We start from the raw sequence: 19,312 nt of genomic DNA, 5'->3' as shown, positions 1-19,312 counted from the left end.
TATAAGTATAAGTTGTTGCTGTATAATAATCTTTATTGTCACAAGTAGGGTTACATTAACACTGCAATGAAGTTACCGTGAAAAGACCCTAGTCGCCACATTCCGGTGCCTGTTCGGGTACACAGAGGGAGAATTCAGAATGTCCAAATTATCTAACAGCACATCTTTCGGGACTTGTGGGAGGAAACCGGAGCACCCGGAGGAAACCCACGCAGACACGGGGAGAATGTGCAGAGCCATAAAACATCTAGATAAAGAAGTGGAAAATTATCCATTATGTCCTGTTCACAAAAATCACGACAAATCTAATCTGGCCATTTACCGCCCCATCAGTCCACTCTCAGCAAAGTGGTTGAAGGTGGCTTTGACAAAGCTATGAAGCAGCACTTCCTCATGAATAGCCTGCTATCCAGTGGTTTATTTTGGTTCTTCCAGGACCTCTAGGCTCCTGACCTCAATACAGCCTTGGTCTAAATATGGACCAAACAGCTGAATTCCAGAGGTGAGGTGAGAGTGACTGCCTTTGGTTTTGAGACAGCATTTGTCCAAATATGGCAGCTAAAAGCTGGAGTAAAATTGAAGTCAACGGGAATCAGGGAGAAAACTCTCCACTTGCTGCAGTCATGGCTAGCACCGAGAAGATGGTAGCGGATGTTGGAGGCCAATCATTTCAGCCCTAGGACAACACTGCAGGAGCTCCTCATGGTAATTTTCTGGGCCAACCCATCTTCAATTGATATCAATGGCTTTCATTCCATCATAATGTCTGAAGTGGGGATACTCACTGACAATTGCATAGTTTCAGTACCATTCATGACTCCTCGGATACTGGGGCAGTCCATGCCTGGCTGTATTGTGACATTCAGGCTTCGGCTAATAAGTGGCCAATAACATACATGCCACACAAGTGCCAGACATTGACCATTAGAGAGAAACTAACCATCACCCCTTGACATTCAATGGCTTTACCATGACTGAGTCTCCCACGATCAACACCATGGAGCTACCATTCACCAGTAACTTAACTGGACCAACCATATAAATGCTGTGGCTTCAGCAGCGGTCAGAGGCTGGGAATTCTGAGACAAGTATCTCACGTCCTGACTCCTAAGCCTGTCCACTGACAAGGCACACATCAACACACTTGCCTGCATGAATGTAATTCCAGCTATACTCAAGAAACTTGACATCATGTTAGGTAAAGCAGCCCGCTTGATCGGCACCCCATTAAGCATTCACCCCCTCAACACGAGCGCATAGTGGCTGCAGTGTGTACCATTTGCAAGATTACCTGCAGAAACTCACTAAGGTTTTCATTGACAACTTCTGAACTCCACCACCTAGAAGGACATGCACAGGAGGCGAACAGGAGCAGCATTGCTTGCAAGCTCCTCTCCAAGCCATACACCTGAAATATACATTACTGGTCAGTCATCGCCAGTGGGTCAAAATCTTGGAACTACCTCCCTAAAAACTCTGTGACAGTACCTTTGTCACATGAACTAATAATAATCTTTATTGTCACAAGTAGGGTTATATTAACACTGCAAAGAAGTTACTGTGAAAAGCCCCTAGTCACCACATTCCGGCGCCTGTTCGGGTATACAGAGGGAGAATTCAGAATGTCCAATTCACCTAACAATGCAATGGTTCAGGAAGACAGCTTATCACCAGTTTTACAATTAGGAATAACAATAAATGTTGACCTCGCCAGTGATACCCACACATCATGCAGGAAAAATAAAAGCAATTGTTGTGATGGATGCATTAATAAAGGCAAAACCAGCAATGTGCCTTTCACAACAACAACAACAACAGCTTTGACAAAGTCATCCAGACTCGAAACGTTACCTCCCTCCTCGCTACACAGATGCTGTCAGGCCTGCTGCGATTATTAGGGGGCAGCACGGTAGCATGGTGGTTAGCATAAATGCTTCACAGCTCCAGGGTCCCAGGTTCGAATACCGGCTGGGTCACTGTCTGTGTGGAGTCTGTACGTCCTCCCCGTGTGTGCGTGGGTTTCCTCCGGGTGCTCCGGTTTCCTCCCACAGTCCAAAGATGTGCGGGTTAGGTGGATTTGCCATGCTAAATTGCCCGTAGTGTCCTAAAAAGTAAGCTTAAGGGGGGGGGGTTGTTGGGTTACGGGTATAGGGTGGATACGTGGGTTTGAGTAGGGTGATCATTGCTCGGCACAACATCGAGGGCCGAAGGGCCTGTTCTGTGCTGTACTGTTCTATGTCTATGTCTATTCAGCATTTTCCTGTTTTTGTTTTCAGCATCCGCAGAAATTTGCTTTTATCATGCCTTTCGCTGTGAACTCTCTACAAATTAAAAAAAAAATTTATAGCAGAATACAAAGAAATTGTATCTAATTTTGTGACATGCAATTGTAATTTCATTAATTACAACAGCAATAAAGTAGCTTGCATGGTGCAAATACTTGTAGACATTTTATGTCCTTACTTTTAGTTGGGTGGTAATTGGAACAATAAACTAGATTAACCAGTGACCATCGTGAACCCAGTTGTAAAACTACACCTTGATATTAGATACTCAGTTACCCATTGATTTTCCCAGTTATAAAAGTGCCAATATAACTTTATGATATTTCAATTGCCAGGCTGATATGTATCAATATTCTAACCTTGTGATACTATGTTAGGTTTCCATCCTCGATTATAAAGGTAATGATGTAATTGAAATGCAGAGATAATTTATGTCATTTTTGTTTATTATTTCCAGGTTGTGGGTGCATTGGCCAAGATAGCATTTGTTGCCCATCCCTAATTCTCCTTGGGATAGGCCTTCATCTTGAACTGCTTCAGTCTACGTTGTGAAGATTTTCTCACAATGCTATCAGATAAAATGTTCGAGGATTTTGACCCAGCAACGATGAAGGAACAGTGGTACTAAAGCAAAATACTACGCATATTGGAAATCTGAAATAAAAACACAAACTGCGGAAATATTCAGCAGGTTTGGCAGCACCTGCGAGAGAGAAACTGAGTTAAGAACAGCTAGTCAAGCTGGTATGAACTTTGGAATGAATAATGTTCATTTGTAGCTGCTCCCCTTGTCCATCGATGTGATTGAGATTGCGGATTTTGCAGGTTCAGTTGCATTAGGCTGGGTGGGTTACTGTAGTGGATAAAGATTAGTTAGTGCACCCTATGCTGCTTATGATGGTGGAGTGGGTGACTGCTTAAGTTATTGATTAGATGGTAATCAAAAATGCTTTTTTAAATTCGCTCATGGGATGTGGGTATCGCTGGCTGGACCACCATTTATTGCCCGTCCCCAATTGCCCTTGAACTAAGTGGCTTGTTAGGCCATGCCAGAAAGTATTTTTACGAGACAACCAAATTGCTGTGGATCTGGTGTCACATGTAGGCCAGACCAGGCAAGGATGGCCGATTTCTTTCCCTAAAGGACATGAGTCAAGCAGATGGGTTACAATTGGCAATGGTTTCATGGTCATCTTTTGACTTTGAATTCCAGATTTTTATTGTATTCAAATTTCAACATCTTGGATTTGAACCACAGTCCCCAGAGTATTACCCTGGGTTTCTGGATTACTAGTCCAGTGATAATATCACTACAACATTGCCTTCCCCTTTTGTCCTAGATCGTGTTGAATTTCATAAATGTTGTTTCATCCATAACCATTCAGGTAAATGGATAATAATCCATCAAACAAGGTTTGTGAAACATAGGTAATGAAGTGGCTTTAGGGAATTAGAAGATCTGCAGTAAGCAGAATATATAGTCTCTGAATTCCTGTAGTTGCCACGGCATACATGTAACTAGTCCAGTTAGGTTCTTATCAATAGTGACTGCTCTCCAACCCAGAATGTTGATGGTGGGGGATGCAGTGCTGCTAATAACATTGAATGCCAGATAGTGCTCAGACATTGTTTGACTGAAAATGGTCTTGCCTGGCACATGTGTGACATGTAATTTTCCACTTATAACCACCAGCCTGGATATTGTTTAGGGCTTGGTGCATGTGGGCATCAACTGCTTCATTTTTACGAATGGAACTAAATATGTGTAATCATCAGAGAATAAACCCATTTCCGACGCTGCGATGGAGCGAAAATCATTGATTTAAAAAAAAAAAATTTATTGAAAAATTTTGTATTTATACAACACCGAACCATGATAAAATACCAACAATAACAATAGTAATAGCAATCATAAACATTCGCCCCTCCTCAATGAACAACACAATATATTAACAACAACTTAAATTAACACAATGTTAAGTTACATAACCATAGGGAAAAAAAATAGAAACTACAATAAGAAACCTCCCCCCCCCCTCCCCCCCCCCCCGGGTTGCTGCTGCTCTTGACCAAGATACCTATCATTGAGCCAGGAAGTCCAGAAAAGGCTGCCACCGTTTTTAGAACCCTTGTACTGATCCTCTCAGGGCAAATTTGACCCTCTCCAATTTTATAAATCCCGCCATGTCACTGATCCGGGTCTCCACACTTGGGGGCCTCGCATCCTTCCACTTTCGCCTCCTGCACTCCCGGCTCCACCGCAACTCCAAAAATCGCGAGTCCCCACCCTGGTTTGACCCTGGATCCAACCACCCTCGACACCGTCCCCGCCACCCCCTTCCAGAATCCTTCCAGTGCCGGGCATGCCCAGAACATATGGGCATGATTCGCCGGACTCCCCGAAGACCTGGTGCACTTGTCCTCACCCCCAAAGAACCTACTCATCCTAGTCCCGGACATGTGGGCCCGGTGCAGCAACTTGAATTGGATGAGACTAAGCCTCGCACATGAAGAGGAAGAGTTGACTCTCTCCAAGGCATCCGCCCATGTCCCGTCCTCTATCTGCTTCCCAAGTTCCCCCTCCCATTTAGCCTTCAGCTCCTCCACTGATGACTCCTTCACCTCCTGCATTACCTTATAAATGTCAGACACCTTCCCCTCTCCGACCCACACCCCCGAAAGCACTCTGTCCGTCGCCCCCTGCGAGGGCAGCAAAGGGAACTCCTCTACCTGTCGCCTAGCAAACGCCTTTACCTGCAAGTATCTGAACATGTTCCCTTGGGGGAGCCCAAATTTATCTTCCAGTTCTCCCAGGCCCGCAAACCACCCGCCAATAAACAGGTCCCTCAGTTTACTGATGCCCACCCTTTGCCACCCCCTAAATCCCCCATCAGTGTTCCCCGGGATGAACCGATGATTTCCACCTAATGGAGCCTCCATCGAGCCCCCTGTTTCCCCCCTATGCCATCTCCACTGTCCCCAGATTCTTAGGGTCGCCGCCACCACCGGGCTCGTGGTATACCTCTTAGGAGAGAGCAGCAACGGCGTCGTTGCCAAGGCACCCAGGCTCGTACCTCTACATGATGCCATCACCATTATTTTCCACGCCCCCCCCCCCCCCCCCCCCTCCTCTCCATCACCCATTTAAGCACCATTGACACATTGGCCGCCCAATAGTACCCCAAAAGGTTGGGCAGTGCCAGCCCGCCTCTATCCCTCCCTCGCTCCAGGAAAACCCTCTTCACTCTCGGAGTCCCATGTGCCCACACAAAGCTCAAAATACTGCTAGTCACTCTCCTAAAGAAGGCCCTGGGGATGAAGATGGGCTGGCACTGAAAGAGGAACAAGAACCTCGGAAGCACCGTCATTTTGACGGACTGCACCCTCCCCGCCAATGACAATGGCAGCATGTCCCACCTCTTGAACTCCTCCTCCATCTGATCCACAAGCCTAGTGAAATTATGCTTGTGAAGAGTCCCCCAGTCCCTGGCCACCTGCACCCCCAGGTACCTAAAACTCTCCCCTGCCCTCCTAAGCGGGAACCTACCAATTCCTTCCTCCTGGTCCCCAGGGTGCACCACAAACACCTCACTCTTGCCTAAATTTAGTTTATAGCCTGAAAAGGTCCCAAACTCAGCTAGCAGCTCCATCACCCCCGGCATCCCTCCCACCGGGTCCGCCACATACAGTAACAGGTCATCGGCATACAACGGCACCCTATGTTCCTCCCCACCCCGCACCAAACCTCTCCACCTCCCTGAATCCCTCAACGCCATCGCCAACTGCTCGATTGGCAATGCAAACAACAAGGGGGACAGGGGGCAACCCTGCCTGGTCCCTCGGTAAAGCCGGAAGTACTCCGACCTCCTCCCATTCGTGGCCACACACGCCATCGGGGCCTCATATAGCAGCCTCACCCATCTAATAAACCCTTCACCAAAACCAAACCTCCCAACACCTCCCATAAGTACCCCCACCACTCTATCGAAGGACTTCTCTGCATCCAGCGCCACCACTATCTCAGCCTCCCCCTCCATCGCCGGCATCATGATGACATTCAACAATCTCCGCACATTCGTGTTCAGCTGCCTTCCCTTTACAAACCCTGTCTGGTCCTCGTGTACAACCCCTGGCACACAGTCCTCTATCCTGGTGGCCAGGATTTTTGCCAGCACCTTGGCATCCACATTGAGGAGAGATATGGGCCTGTATGAACCGCACTGCTGGGGGTCCTTGTCCCTCTTTAAGATTAACAAAATCAGCACCCGCGACATTGTCGGGGGCAAAGTCCCCCCTTCCCACGCTTCATTAAGTGTCCGCACCAGCAAGGGGCCCACTAGGTCCACAAACTTTTTATAAAATTCCACTGGGAACCCATCCGGCCCCGACGCCTTCCCTGACTGCATCTGCCCGATCTCCTTAACCAGCTCCTCCAGCTCAATCTGCGCCCCCAACCCCTCCACCTGCTCCTCCTGCACCTTCGGGAAAGAAAGCCCGTCGAGGAACTTCTTCATTCCCCTCCTCTCCACCGTTGGCTCCGACCGGTACAGTTCCCCGTAAAAGTCTTTGAAGACCTCATTCACCTCTACCCCCTTCCGCACCACATTCCCACTCTTGTCTCTCACTCCAGCAATTTCCTTAGCCGCATCCCGCTTGCGGAGCTGATGAGCCAGCATCCTACTCGCCTTTTCACCGTGTTCGTACACTGCCCCTTGTGCCTTCCTCCACTGTGCCTCCGCCTTTCTAGTGGTCAGCAAATCAAATTTAGCCTGCAGGCTGCGCCTCTCCCCCAACAGTCCCTCCTCTGGTGCCTCTGCGTACCTCCTGTCTACCTCCAGCATCTTTCCCACCAGTCTATCCCTCTCACTCCTCTCGCTCCTCTCCCTGTGTGCCCGGATGGATATCAGCTCCCCATGAATCACTGCCTTCAGGGCTTCCCCAGACCATCCCCACCTGGACCTCCCCCGTATCATTCACCTCGAGGTACCCCATAATACTTGCCCGGACCCTCCGACACACCTCCTCCTCCGCCAACAACCCCACATCCAACCGCCAAAACGGGCGCTGGTCCCGCACCTCCCCCATCTCCAACTCTATCCAATGCGGAGCGTGGTCGGAGATTGCAATGGCCGAATATTCGGCCTCCTCCACTCTCGGAATCAGTCCCCTACTCACCACGAAGAAGTCTATCCGAGAATAGACCCTATGTACGTGGGAGAAGAAAGAGTACTCCCGTGCTCTCGGCCTCACAAACCTCCATGGATCCACCCCTCCCATCTGGTCCATAAACCCTCTCAGTACCTTGGCCGCCGCCGGCCTCCTACCCGTCCTAGAGCTGGACCGATCCAGCGAAGGATCCAACACCGTATTGAAGTCCCCCCCCATAATCAGACCTCCCGCCTCTAGATCCGGGACGCGTCCCAGCATACGCCTCATAAAGCTCGCATCGTCCCAATTTGGGGCATACACACTAACAAGTACCACCTTCTCTCCTTGTAGCTTGCCCCTAACCATAACATACCTACCCCCTTATCTGCCACCACCTCAGATGCCTCAAACAACACATTTTTCCCCACCAGAATCGCCACTCCCCGGTTCTTCACATCCAACCCAGAGTGGAAAACCTGCCTCACCCACCTCTTCTTCAGACGGACCTGGTCCGCCACCTTCAGGTGGGTCTCCTGAAGCATTGCCACATCTGCCTTTAGCCCCCTCAGATGAGCAAGTACCCTCGACCGCTTCACCGGCCCATTCAATCCTCTCGCATTCCAGGTGACCAACCGGATCAGAGGGCGTCCCGCCCTCCTCCCCCGTCGACGAGCCATAGCCCGTCAACTGCCCGCCCCAGCCCAGCACCCCCAGCCCGACCCAGTCCCCACAGCGACAACACCTCACCTATGTGACCCCGGCCCCCACCAGCTCCTTCCTGACCCTACCAGCAGCAACCCGGTATTCCCCTTTCCCCCCTCCCTCCCCCCCCAGGCTAAGAACCCTCCTAGCCACGAACCATTGTACTTCCGTGGGTCAGCTAACTTCTGCTGACCCCGGAAACTCCCGCCAAAATCCCGACCCCTCCCAAAGTGGGATCATCCCCCATCCTATCCCTCCTCCAGGCACCACTCCAGCGCAGGGAAGAACCAGTTAATGCCCCCCCCCCACCCCCGTCATCGTCTCCACCTCCCAGCCCCGCAACGCGGGAAACCAGAGGAAAGCCCGCGCTTTTGCACTGCCCCACCACACCCTTCTGACGCAGCTCCCAAATACCAGCCCCACTCCATACCCCCAACCCGACATAGAATACAACAAACCCCCCCCAACCCTCCCCGCAAGATACAAAACTCCAATAATGCCCCACAGCAAAAAACAGAACAACACCCCAATAAATAACCATATAAAAATTACAAAAGTACAGAAAAAGAGAACACAGCAACAGCAGAAACCAGCAATAAAATATGACAACCGACCCCGCAACCCCCAAACCCTAGTTCAAGTCCAGTTTCTCCGTCCGCACGAAGGCCCACGCCTCCTCTGGGGAATCAAAATAATAATGCCGGTCCAAATAAGTTACCCACAGGCGCGCAGGCTGCAACATTCTGAACTTTATCTTCTTCTTGTAGAGCACCTCTTTCGTCCGATTAAAACCGGACCGCCGCTTAGCCACCTCCGCACTCCAATCCTGGTAGATCCGTACTACCCCATTCTCCCAATTGCTGCTCTTTACCCTCTTGGCCCAGCGCAGCACACACTCCCGATCACTGAACCGGTGGAACCTCACCAGCACCGCACGCGGGGGTTCATTCTCCTTAGGCCTCCTGGCCAGTACCCTGTGGGCTCCCTCCAGCTCCAGGGGCAGATGGAAAGATCCGGCCCCCACTAGCGAGTTCAGCATCGTAGCCACGTAGGTTGTCAGATCCGACCCCTCCAGCCCCTCCGCAAGGCCCAAGATCCTCAGATTTTTCCGCCTCATGCGGGGATCAAGCTCCTCAAAGCGGTCCTGCCACTTCTTGTGGAGTGCCTCGTGCCCCTCCACCTTACCCACGAGGACCGCAGCCTCCTGCGAAAATCATTGATGAAGCAACTGAAGGTGGTTGGGCTTAAGATGGTTACCTTAATGAACTCCTGCAGTAATGTCCTGAGTCTGACATGATTGTCCTTCAGAACGACAGCCATTTCCTTTCTGCTGAGAATTAACCACAGCAAAAGGGCTTTTCCCACTTTTGCACTTTACCTCTAAACTTCACACAAAGGCTGTGATGAGATTAGGCGCTGAATGATCTTGGCAGGTCCAAACTGAGTAGTAGTGAGCAGGTTATTGTTGAGAAAGTGCTGCTTGATAGAATTATTGACAAATCCGTCTATCACTCTGCTGATGATTGTCAGTACGCTCATTGGCAGGAATCAACCAGGTTTAATAGAAACACAGAATGGTTACAGTGCAGTAAGAGCCCATTTTGCCAGTCATGTCTGTGCCACCTCGCTGAACATAAGAACATAAGAACTAGGAGCAGGAGTAGGCCATCTGGCCCCTCGAGCCTGCTCCGCCATTCAATTAGATCATGGCTGATCTTTTGTGGACTCAGCTCCACTTTCCGGCCCGAACACCATAACCCTTAATCCCTTTATTCTTCAAAAAACTATCTATCTTTACCTTAAAAACATGTAATGAAGGAGCCTCAACTGCTTCACTGGGCAAGGAATTCCATAGATTCACAACCCTTTGGGTGAAGAAGTTCCTCCTAAACTCAGTCCTAAATCTACTTCCCCTTATTTTGAGGCTATGCCCCCTAGTTCTGCTGTCACCCGCCAGTGGAAACAACCTGCCCGCATCTATCCTATCTATTCCCTTCATAATTTTAAATGTTTCTATAAGATCCCCCCTCATCCTTCTAAATTCCAACGAGTACAGTCCTAGTCTACTCAACCTCTCCTCATAATCCAACCCCTTCAGCTCTGGGATTAACCTAGTGAATCTCCTCTGCACACCCTCCAGCGCCAGTACGTCCTTTCTCAAGTAAGGAGACCAAAACTGAACACAATACTCCAGGTGTGGTCGCACTAACACCTTATACAATTGCAACATAACCTCCCTAGTCTTAAACTCCATCCCTCTAGCAATGAAGGACAAAATTCCATTTGCCTTCTTAATCACCTGTTGCACTTGTAAACCAACCTTCTGTGACTCATGCACTAGCACACCCAAGTCTCTCTGAACAGTGGCATGCTTTAATATTTTATCGTTTAAATAATAATCCCGTTTGCTGTTATTCCTACCAAAATGGATAACCTCACATTTGTCAACATTGTATTCCATCTGCCAGACCCGAGCCCATTCACTTAACCTATCCAAATCCGTCTGCAGACTTCCAGTATCCTCTGCACTTTTCGCTTTACCACTCATCTGAAAGAGCAACTCAACTAATCTCAATCCCCTTCTTTTTCCCGTTGCCCTGCAAATATTTTCTTTTCAGATAATTATTAATTTCTATTTTTAAAGCCACGATTGAACCAGCCTCCACCATAGTCTCAGGCATTCCATTCCAGAACCTAACTCTTTGCTGTATTAAAATATTTTCCTCATGTTGCCTTTGGTTATTTTGCCCTCACTTTAGCTCTGTGTCGTCTGGTTCTTGTTTGCTACGCCAGTGTTTCTCTATATCGACTTTGCCCAGACTTCTCATCACTTTGAATACCTCTATCGAATTTCCTAATTTTCCCAATCCAAGGAGAACAGCCTTGGCTCCTCCAATCTATTCACCTAACTGAAGACCCTTATGCCTCTCCAATGTTGTCACATTATTCCGAAAGTATTTTGTGAGAATTAGCCACAATTGATCCTGTTGAGAGTTCCTTGCTTTTGTAGACAATCCCTCCATTTATAAAGTCCACGGTTGCATATGGACCGTGTTTCTTCTCCAGCCTCCAGCTGACCATGTTTCTTCTCTAACCTAGCCTCATCACGTTCCCCCCCCCCCCCCCCCCCCCCCCCCTACGGCCACCGCTCTCGGCCTTCTCCCCCACCTCACTTCCATTCACCAGCATGGCAACTCCTGCCCAAAGGCTTCTCCCACTGACCCCCCCCCCCCACCCCTCCCCTGCCCTCACTTCTCTGTTCTGTGATAAAGGCTCCCCACTGACCTCACCCTTGCCCATCCAAACAAAGACTCATCTCAAACCACAGGTCACCTTCCCAAGAACAGAAAGGAAAAAGACCACAGTTGCAGGCAGCAGGAAGGGGGAATGGGGGCAGCCGTCCTCTTACAAATTTTTCACCCCTGCTACCCTTTGTCAACCCAACAGTAGACAAAAGAAAATACCTTCCACATTGAAGGAAAAGAAACCCCCCTCACTCCAACCCCCACTCTACCCATATTCCCAATTACTTCAAAGTGCCAGCACCTCAGCCTCCCAGAACTGTTCAGTTCAGTTCTCCCCCAGTTTATGCTCCTTGAGAAAGCCATTGGCCGCTTCTGGGGTCTGAGAATAGTATTTCTGCCCTTCATACGTCACTCAAAGCATCGCCGGGTAGAGCACCCCAAACCTGATCTCCTGCCGATATCGCACTGCCTTGGTCCTGTTGAACCCTGCCCGCCACTTTGCCAACTCAGTTCCAATGTCCTGGTATATTTGGACTTTATTCCCCTTCCATTCACAATTGTGCTTCTCCCTGGCCCACAGGAGATTCTTCTTTCTCCATGAACTTATGGAGTCTCAGGATCACCATCCACGGCGACTTACCCACTCTCGGATTCTGCCTCAGAGACCTGTGCCTCTGTCCACCTCAGGGGCCTTGTCCAGCACTCCCTCCGCTACCAGCCCCACCAGCATCCTCGAAAAGTACCTCGTGGCATTCACACCTTCCTTTCCTTCCTTCTGTCTTCTTGATCTATTCTCCTGCTCCTCCACCTTTGCTCTCAACATCTTGCAAAGGTCTCCTAAGAGCCCCACCTCTGCCTCCAGTCCCACCACCCGATCACTGTGATCACCCTCACCCTCTCAATCTATCAGACCTGAGACCCCTGCGCCTCCAAAAGTTTCTCCAGCCTCTCCATCGAGCCCTTCAGCGGTGCCGCAGCCCCTTCGATGGCCTTTGATTGATCCTCCTGCATCTCCTTCCTCTGCTGGCGGAACTCTTCCTTGATGAAGGCCATCAACTGTTCCATCTGGGTCTTTGCTACTTGCATGAGCCCTTTCCCCTCCACCATCCTTCCACTGGCTAATGCACCACAGGTCCCTTCTAACTCCTTGGCCAGGTCTTTTACCTTCTTCTGCCGGGTTTGGTAACCAGCAGACATACCACACCCCGGGGGAACTTCTCCACTGACCCTCAGCTACACCTTTCTGTCGAAGTTGCACCCAATTTCGGGTAAAAAGAGCTAGTTTCTACGCCTTCAAGCAGGAGCTGCCCTGTGTGTGACCACTCACGCCATGGCCGCCACCGGAAGATCCGCAGAAACATTCCAGCCAAGCTAACACAATGGCCCATCAGATGGTCGGTCTGCTGCAGCCAACTTCGAGCAAAGACAACCCTTTGCACATCCTAATCTCCAATAATTGTGCTAATTTCCTAAGCATTAACTGTTATAGCACAATGGTTTGAACAAGAGGGTCTCGTTGAAGAACCCAAAACCAGCATCATATGACCGAGTCGTTTGCCAGTTGACTTCCTTATAGTTCGTAGACCTTATAGTCAGTTACTGTTTGACCACCAACGAGAAGAGAACTCCAGGTCACAGCCTGTGCTATCTGCCATCAATCAGGCGGCAACAGAAAGAACTCTGGCCCTCGGCAAACTGCTAACTGTTGGAACCTTGGAGCCCGTGCTTCCCGACTAACTCATCATGGAAGTTTTGCCCTGGAAAGACGGATCATCCTACAATCAGTCAACCTTCCCTCGATAGAAACCCTCCATTAGACTTCTAATTCGGGGCTCTGGATACATGGATACCTCATTGAGGTCTACAAAATCATGAGCGGTTTGACAGGGTGGATAGCAAGAAGCTTTTTCCCAGAGTGGGGGACTCAATTACGAGGGGTCACGAGTTCAAGGTGAGAGGGGAAAAGTTTAAGGGAGATATGCGTGGAAAGTTCTTTACGCAGAGGGTGGTAGGTGCCTGGAACGCATTGCCGGCGGAGGTGGTAGAGGCGGGCACAATAGCGTCATTTAAGATGTATCTAGACAGATACATGAATGGGCAGAGAGCAGAGGGATACAGATCCTTAGAAAATAGGCAACAGTTTTAGATAGAGGATCTGGATCGGCGCAGGCTTGGAGGGCCGAAAGGCCTGTTCCTGTGCTGTAATTTTTCTTTGTTTTTTGTTCTTCTGTAAAACCGTGACTTGTATTTAATTGTAGTTATGCCCTGAACCCTCTTCCTTTTTCCTTACCCCCCCCCCCCCCCATTTATTACGTGTACAACAGAGGTGGATGTTGTGAAACCCCTCTTGCATTCTCACGCTTGTGTAAAATAAATAAACCAACCCTTTAATTGATCTCACCTCGAGTTTGCTGTGCAAGTTATTCATAGAGGCTCTGAACGCTCCCAATTTAAGGGTTGGTGAAAACACCCATCTTTTATAAAGGAGGAAAATCGGAATTAAAAAAGGTTTTCTGTTTACAGATGAATAGTGAGAATCAGGGCTGTTTAAATTGAACTCCCTCCTATCACTAACAAGACACACATTAATTCTTAGCCCTTTTACGTGGTTGTGACACTTACAAACTGTTTTTCATCATGCCCAGTCACCTTCAGTAATTTGTGCATATATACCCCCAGATCCCTTTGCACCTGCACCCTCTTTAGAATTGTCTCCTTTATTTTGTGCTGCCTTTCCTCATTCTTCTGACCAAAATCTATTCTTCTGACCAAAATCTATCATTTTCATACTTCTCTGCATTCAATTTAATCTCCCATGTGTCTGCTCATTTCACCAGCCTATCTGTGTTCCCTTGACATCTATCACTACTGTATACTGTTCACAGTTCACAACACTTCCAGGTTGTGTGCCATTTTAAAATTTTGAAATTGTACCTTGCACACACCTGTAACCCCAATGGAGGTCCCAGGATCAGGACAACACGATTTCCCATGACCTCCCCAGAATATGAACTTTCCCGTTAAAGCGGCGGGGGGGGGGGGGGGGGGGGGGGAGGGGACGGGACTTTCCCTTTAAGGGGGAGGAGCTTCCCCTCTACTAGAAGAGCCCCAGCACTATAAACACCTTGGCCTAGGCGCAGGTCGGGGAAGGAGACCCTTAGGGGAGTGGAGGATGGTGGTTAGCATAAATGCTTCACAGCTCCAGGGTCCCAGGTTCGGTTCCCGGCTGGGTCACTGTCTGTGCGGAGTCTGCACGTCCTACCCGTGTGTGCGTGGGTTTCTTCCGGGTGCTCCGGTTTCCTCCCACAGTCCAAAGATGTGCGGGTTAGGTGGATTGGCCATGCTAAATTGTCCGTAGTGTCCTTAAAAGTAAGGTTAATGGGGGGGGTTGTTGGGTCACGGGTATAGGGTGGATACGTGGGGTTGAGTAGGGTGATCATTGCTCGGCACAACATCGAGGGCCGAAGGGCCTGCTCTGTGCTGTACTGTTCTATGTTCTATGTATTGTAACTGTATTAGAATAAACCTTGTTCTTTAATTTCTACCATTGACTACGCGTTCTGCTTATTGCGGATTCAACACACACCCAGGTTTACGTCATTATTAAGGATCAAGAAAAACCGTGGTCCTAATACTGACCTCTGCGCAACCCCACTGTATGCATTCCTCCAGTGTGAATGGACAACTCTTCACCAGTACTTTCTGTTCACAGTCACCCAGCTAACTTTATATCCACGCTCTCACTGTCCCTTGTATCTCAAACTTTAACTTTACTGACAAGTCTGATATGCTGCAATATGTCAAACTCCTCTTGGAAGCCTATGTTTACCACAACAACTGCATGACCCTCGTCAATCCTTTATGTAACTTGTTATGGGCCACGATTTACAAAACTCCAACGTACATCATGGAGTTCACCTGACATACAACTGCTTATTCCGTTACAATGAGCACTAGAGTCTGCCTTTCAACAGAGGTCTTAGGTGGTTTTAATAAAAAACAAACTTTATTCTACGAATTTAGTTAACATTTTTATAAACACACACAGTAAGCATTTGTAACAACTACAAAAATAAAGACCCCACACAGCTCCAGTAATCTATGTATAACCCTTAATGAATTCCCCTTTAACTGTTCCACAAACCCATTTTCAAAGGTGTGGCCCAGCACACAGCACTCTTTAAGTATCTTTAAGACTTGTTATTGATACTCTGTTTCTCTTTTCGAACAGCAGGTTTGAATTCCTTCCGGAATCAGTTATCTCTTTTAAGTTATGTAGTCTGGAAACAGCTTTTAAAATGATGGTACAGAAACCCTTCTTTCCAACCTGTGCAGCACAAACATGACATACTATTCATTCAACAACACAAAACTCACTGATGTTCAAAAGGAAACTACGCACAAGTTTTGACTTTTTGACTCTCCCTTCAACTTCAGAGATAGTCAGGCAACAACATCAGTGCAAGTGGCAAGAATGGAACAACATTCTAAAAGCAGAGTCTCTGAACATGGGGAACGTGTTCTTGTGAGAAATTACACCTGAGGCGAAAAATAGACTCCAGCAATTGTATTAGCCAAAACGCCTCCAATTTATAATAATAATAATCATCACTATTGTCACAAGTAGGCTTCAATGAAGTTACTGTGAAAAGCCCCTAGTCGCCACATTCCGGTACCTGTTCATGGAGGCCGGTACGGGAATTGAACCTGTGCTGCTGGTCTTATTCTGCATTACAAGCCAGCTGTTTAGCCCACTGTGCTAAACCAGTCCCATCTAATAATAATAATCGCTTATTGTCACACATAGGCTTCAATGAAGTTACTGTGAAAAGCCCCTAGTTGCCACATTCCGGTGCCTGTTCAGGGAGGCTGGAACAGGAATTGAACCCGCATCTACTGTACAACCTGATGATGAGTGCTTTTGGCGTCAACGTGCTGACCAATTATTGTCTGCACGGAGTTCCAGATGTTTACACCACGGAGAATATGGACAGTGACATGCCCAACTTGAGGACTACAGGTGCCAAAATTACGATGATTTTGTTCCAACAGAATCATCCACACAATCAGAGACAGTTCCTGAGCTGGTTTTGCCGGGTGTAACACCGACCAGTGTAGAAGAAGGCACTCCAAGTACTTCTAAGAGCCAAGTTCCTGAATGTTGTGTTCTGCTAAAACAGGACGGCATCCACCCAAGAGACTGTCTTACTGATGTACACATGTATCCGTAACACAACAATGTTAGATATGGATTAATGTGTTTGGATCTGTGTTGAAGTGTTTCATTAAGTAAAGATGCTGGGGACACTAAAGGAGTAAAGAGGGAGGAGTGTTATGTATCAGGGTAACACCATTGGCTGGTGTAATGCCACGTGTTATGCAATTATGTCATCAGAGCATTTTGCGGGGTTTTATGGAATTCAACATTCTACTCCATTTGAGCATTTGTAATTGGTGATGGTTCTTGCTTTTCCTTCTTTCTCTTTTCTGGGAGACCCTGAAAGTTGAATCCCCCACTGGGTCTCTTACTTTGCTTTTTCCCTGAGCCACTTGAACATAAAGTTTAGTCCTGGCGTACGCTGAGGTTGGTTGGGTTTTGGTGTTCTGGCTGTTAAGGGGTGTGTTCGCTTTGAGTGTTCCTTTGTGATAAACCCCTTGCCCTATGGTATGCTCTCTCGAGAGAAACAGTCGAGATGGCAAACCTGCGAATCGTGGGCCGACTGGAGGGGACCGAAGGTAGGGACCCCAAAGACTATGTGGCCCAAATGCTGGGCAGCCTGGTGGGAAGGGAGACCTTCCCCAACCCACCAGAAATAGACAGAGCACACCGATCGCTCCGACCAAAGCCCAGAACCCAAAGCTGGGGACCAGCCAAAGGCGATTATAGTGAAAATGCACCGGTACCAAGATCAGCTGAGACTCCTGCGCTGGGACAGACATCACCAAGAACTGCAGCTGGGAAGGACATAAAATCCGGATATATCAGGATATTAGGGCTGACGTGGCCAAGTGCCAGGCCAAATTCAACAACGCAAAGGCTGGGCTGTACAAGAGCAGTGTAAGATTTGGTACGCTGTACCCACCCAAGAGCAGCACGGTAGCACAGTGGTTAGCACAGTTGCTTCACAGCTCCAGGGCCCCAGGTTCGATTGGAGTATCGCCGGTCCACCTCCAGTATGGCGATACTCCAAGGCCCTGACCGTAGAGCGCCTGGCGGAGAGGAAAAAGCTACAGATGGACTTTGACCTGCTGTCCACGAGGAGAGCAGTGCACCAACTCCACCAGGCACGGGGGACCCTATATGAGCACGGAGACAAGGCCAGCCACCTTCTGGCGCATCAGCGGAGAAAGCAGGCAGCCACAAGGGAGATTGCACTGATTAGGGATAGCAGAGGCATACTAGTAACGGATCCAGACAAGGTCAACAAACCCTTCGAGGCCTTCTACCAGGGGCTATACATCCCAAAGCCCCCAGCAGGGGACTCGGGGATGAAGCGGTTCCTTGATGGACTGGACATGCCAGTTGTGGAGGAGAATAGGAAACAGGGCCAGGAAGCAGCCCTAGAACTGGGAGAGGTCATGGAGAGTATTAGCTTCATGCAGGCGGGGAAGGCACCGGACCGGACGGTTTCCCGGCAGTCTTCTACAAAAGACTTGCGACAGCATTGGCCGCGCACCTGTGGGAGATGTTCACGGACTCGTTGGCAAGGGTAACACTGCCACTCACACTGTCATATGCCTCAATCTTGCTGATACCTAAAAAAGACAAAGACCCAACAGAGTGTGGTTCCTACAGACCCATTTCACTCTAAATGTCAATGCTTAAATACTAGCCAAGATCCTAGTCAAAAGGCTGGAGGACTGCGTACCAGAGGTGGTCGCAGAAGACCAAACAGGCTTCGGCAAAGGTCGACAGCTATCATCGAACATCAGGTGCCAGCTGAAGGTGATCATGACCCCATCCACGGAGAGAACACCTGAGGTGATCATCTCCCTGGACGCAGAAAAGGCTTCAACAGAGTCGAGTGGAGGTACCATAGAGGCTATGGAGCAGTTCGGGCTTGGAACAGGATTCACCGCCTGGGTGCAACTCCTGTATAATGCCCCCATGGGAGCATACGGACAAACACCACCAGCTCTAAGTACTTCCAGCTGTACAGAGGCACGAGGCAGGGATGCCCGCTATCCCTGCTGTTGTTCGCCTTATTGAGAGAGCCACTAGTGATTGTGCTCAAGACGGCAAAGAATTGGAAGGGGATCCGAAGAGGCAGAGCGTATAGAGTCACGCTCTATGCGGATGGTCTACTCCTCTACATCTCGGACCCACAAAGCAGCATGGACGGAATCATTGCACTCATGAAAGAGTTGGAACCTACTCGGGCTACAAACTCAACGTGAGCAAAAGCAAGATCTTCCTGGTGAACCTGCAAGGGGGAGGGGCAGAGCTGGTGGGGCTGCCGTTTTAGCAGTCAGGGCACAAATTCTGCTACTTGGGGATCCAAATTGCTCACGACTGGGCGGGGGTTCACAAGTGGAATCTGACCAGTCTGACAGAGGAAGTAAGAAAGGACCTGCAGAGATGGAACCCACTCCCACTCTCCCTGGCGGGGAGGGTACAGACGATCAAAATGAATGTGCTGCCCAGATACCTCTTCCTACTTAGATCCATCCCGATCTATATCCCCAAGGCCTTTTTCAACTCACTGGACAAATTAATTATGATGTTTGATCCCAAAGAAGGTTCTACAGAGAATGAAATCCATGGGTGATCTCGCCCTCCCAAATCTGCAATACTACCACTGGGTAGGAGGAAGAATAAAGGGTGGATAAAGGAGCCGGAAGCCAATTGTGGGCTCACGGAAGAGGACTCCTGCAGGGGGACCTCTGTCTGGGCCCTCGCCACGACGGTACACCAATCCCCACCCAAGAATT

The sequence above is a fragment of the Scyliorhinus canicula genome, chromosome 16 (assembly GCF_902713615.1).
Source record: "Scyliorhinus canicula chromosome 16, sScyCan1.1, whole genome shotgun sequence".
In the NCBI taxonomy this organism is placed as follows: Eukaryota; Metazoa; Chordata; class Chondrichthyes; order Carcharhiniformes; family Scyliorhinidae; genus Scyliorhinus; species Scyliorhinus canicula.
This window is presented reverse-complemented; position numbering follows the sequence as displayed.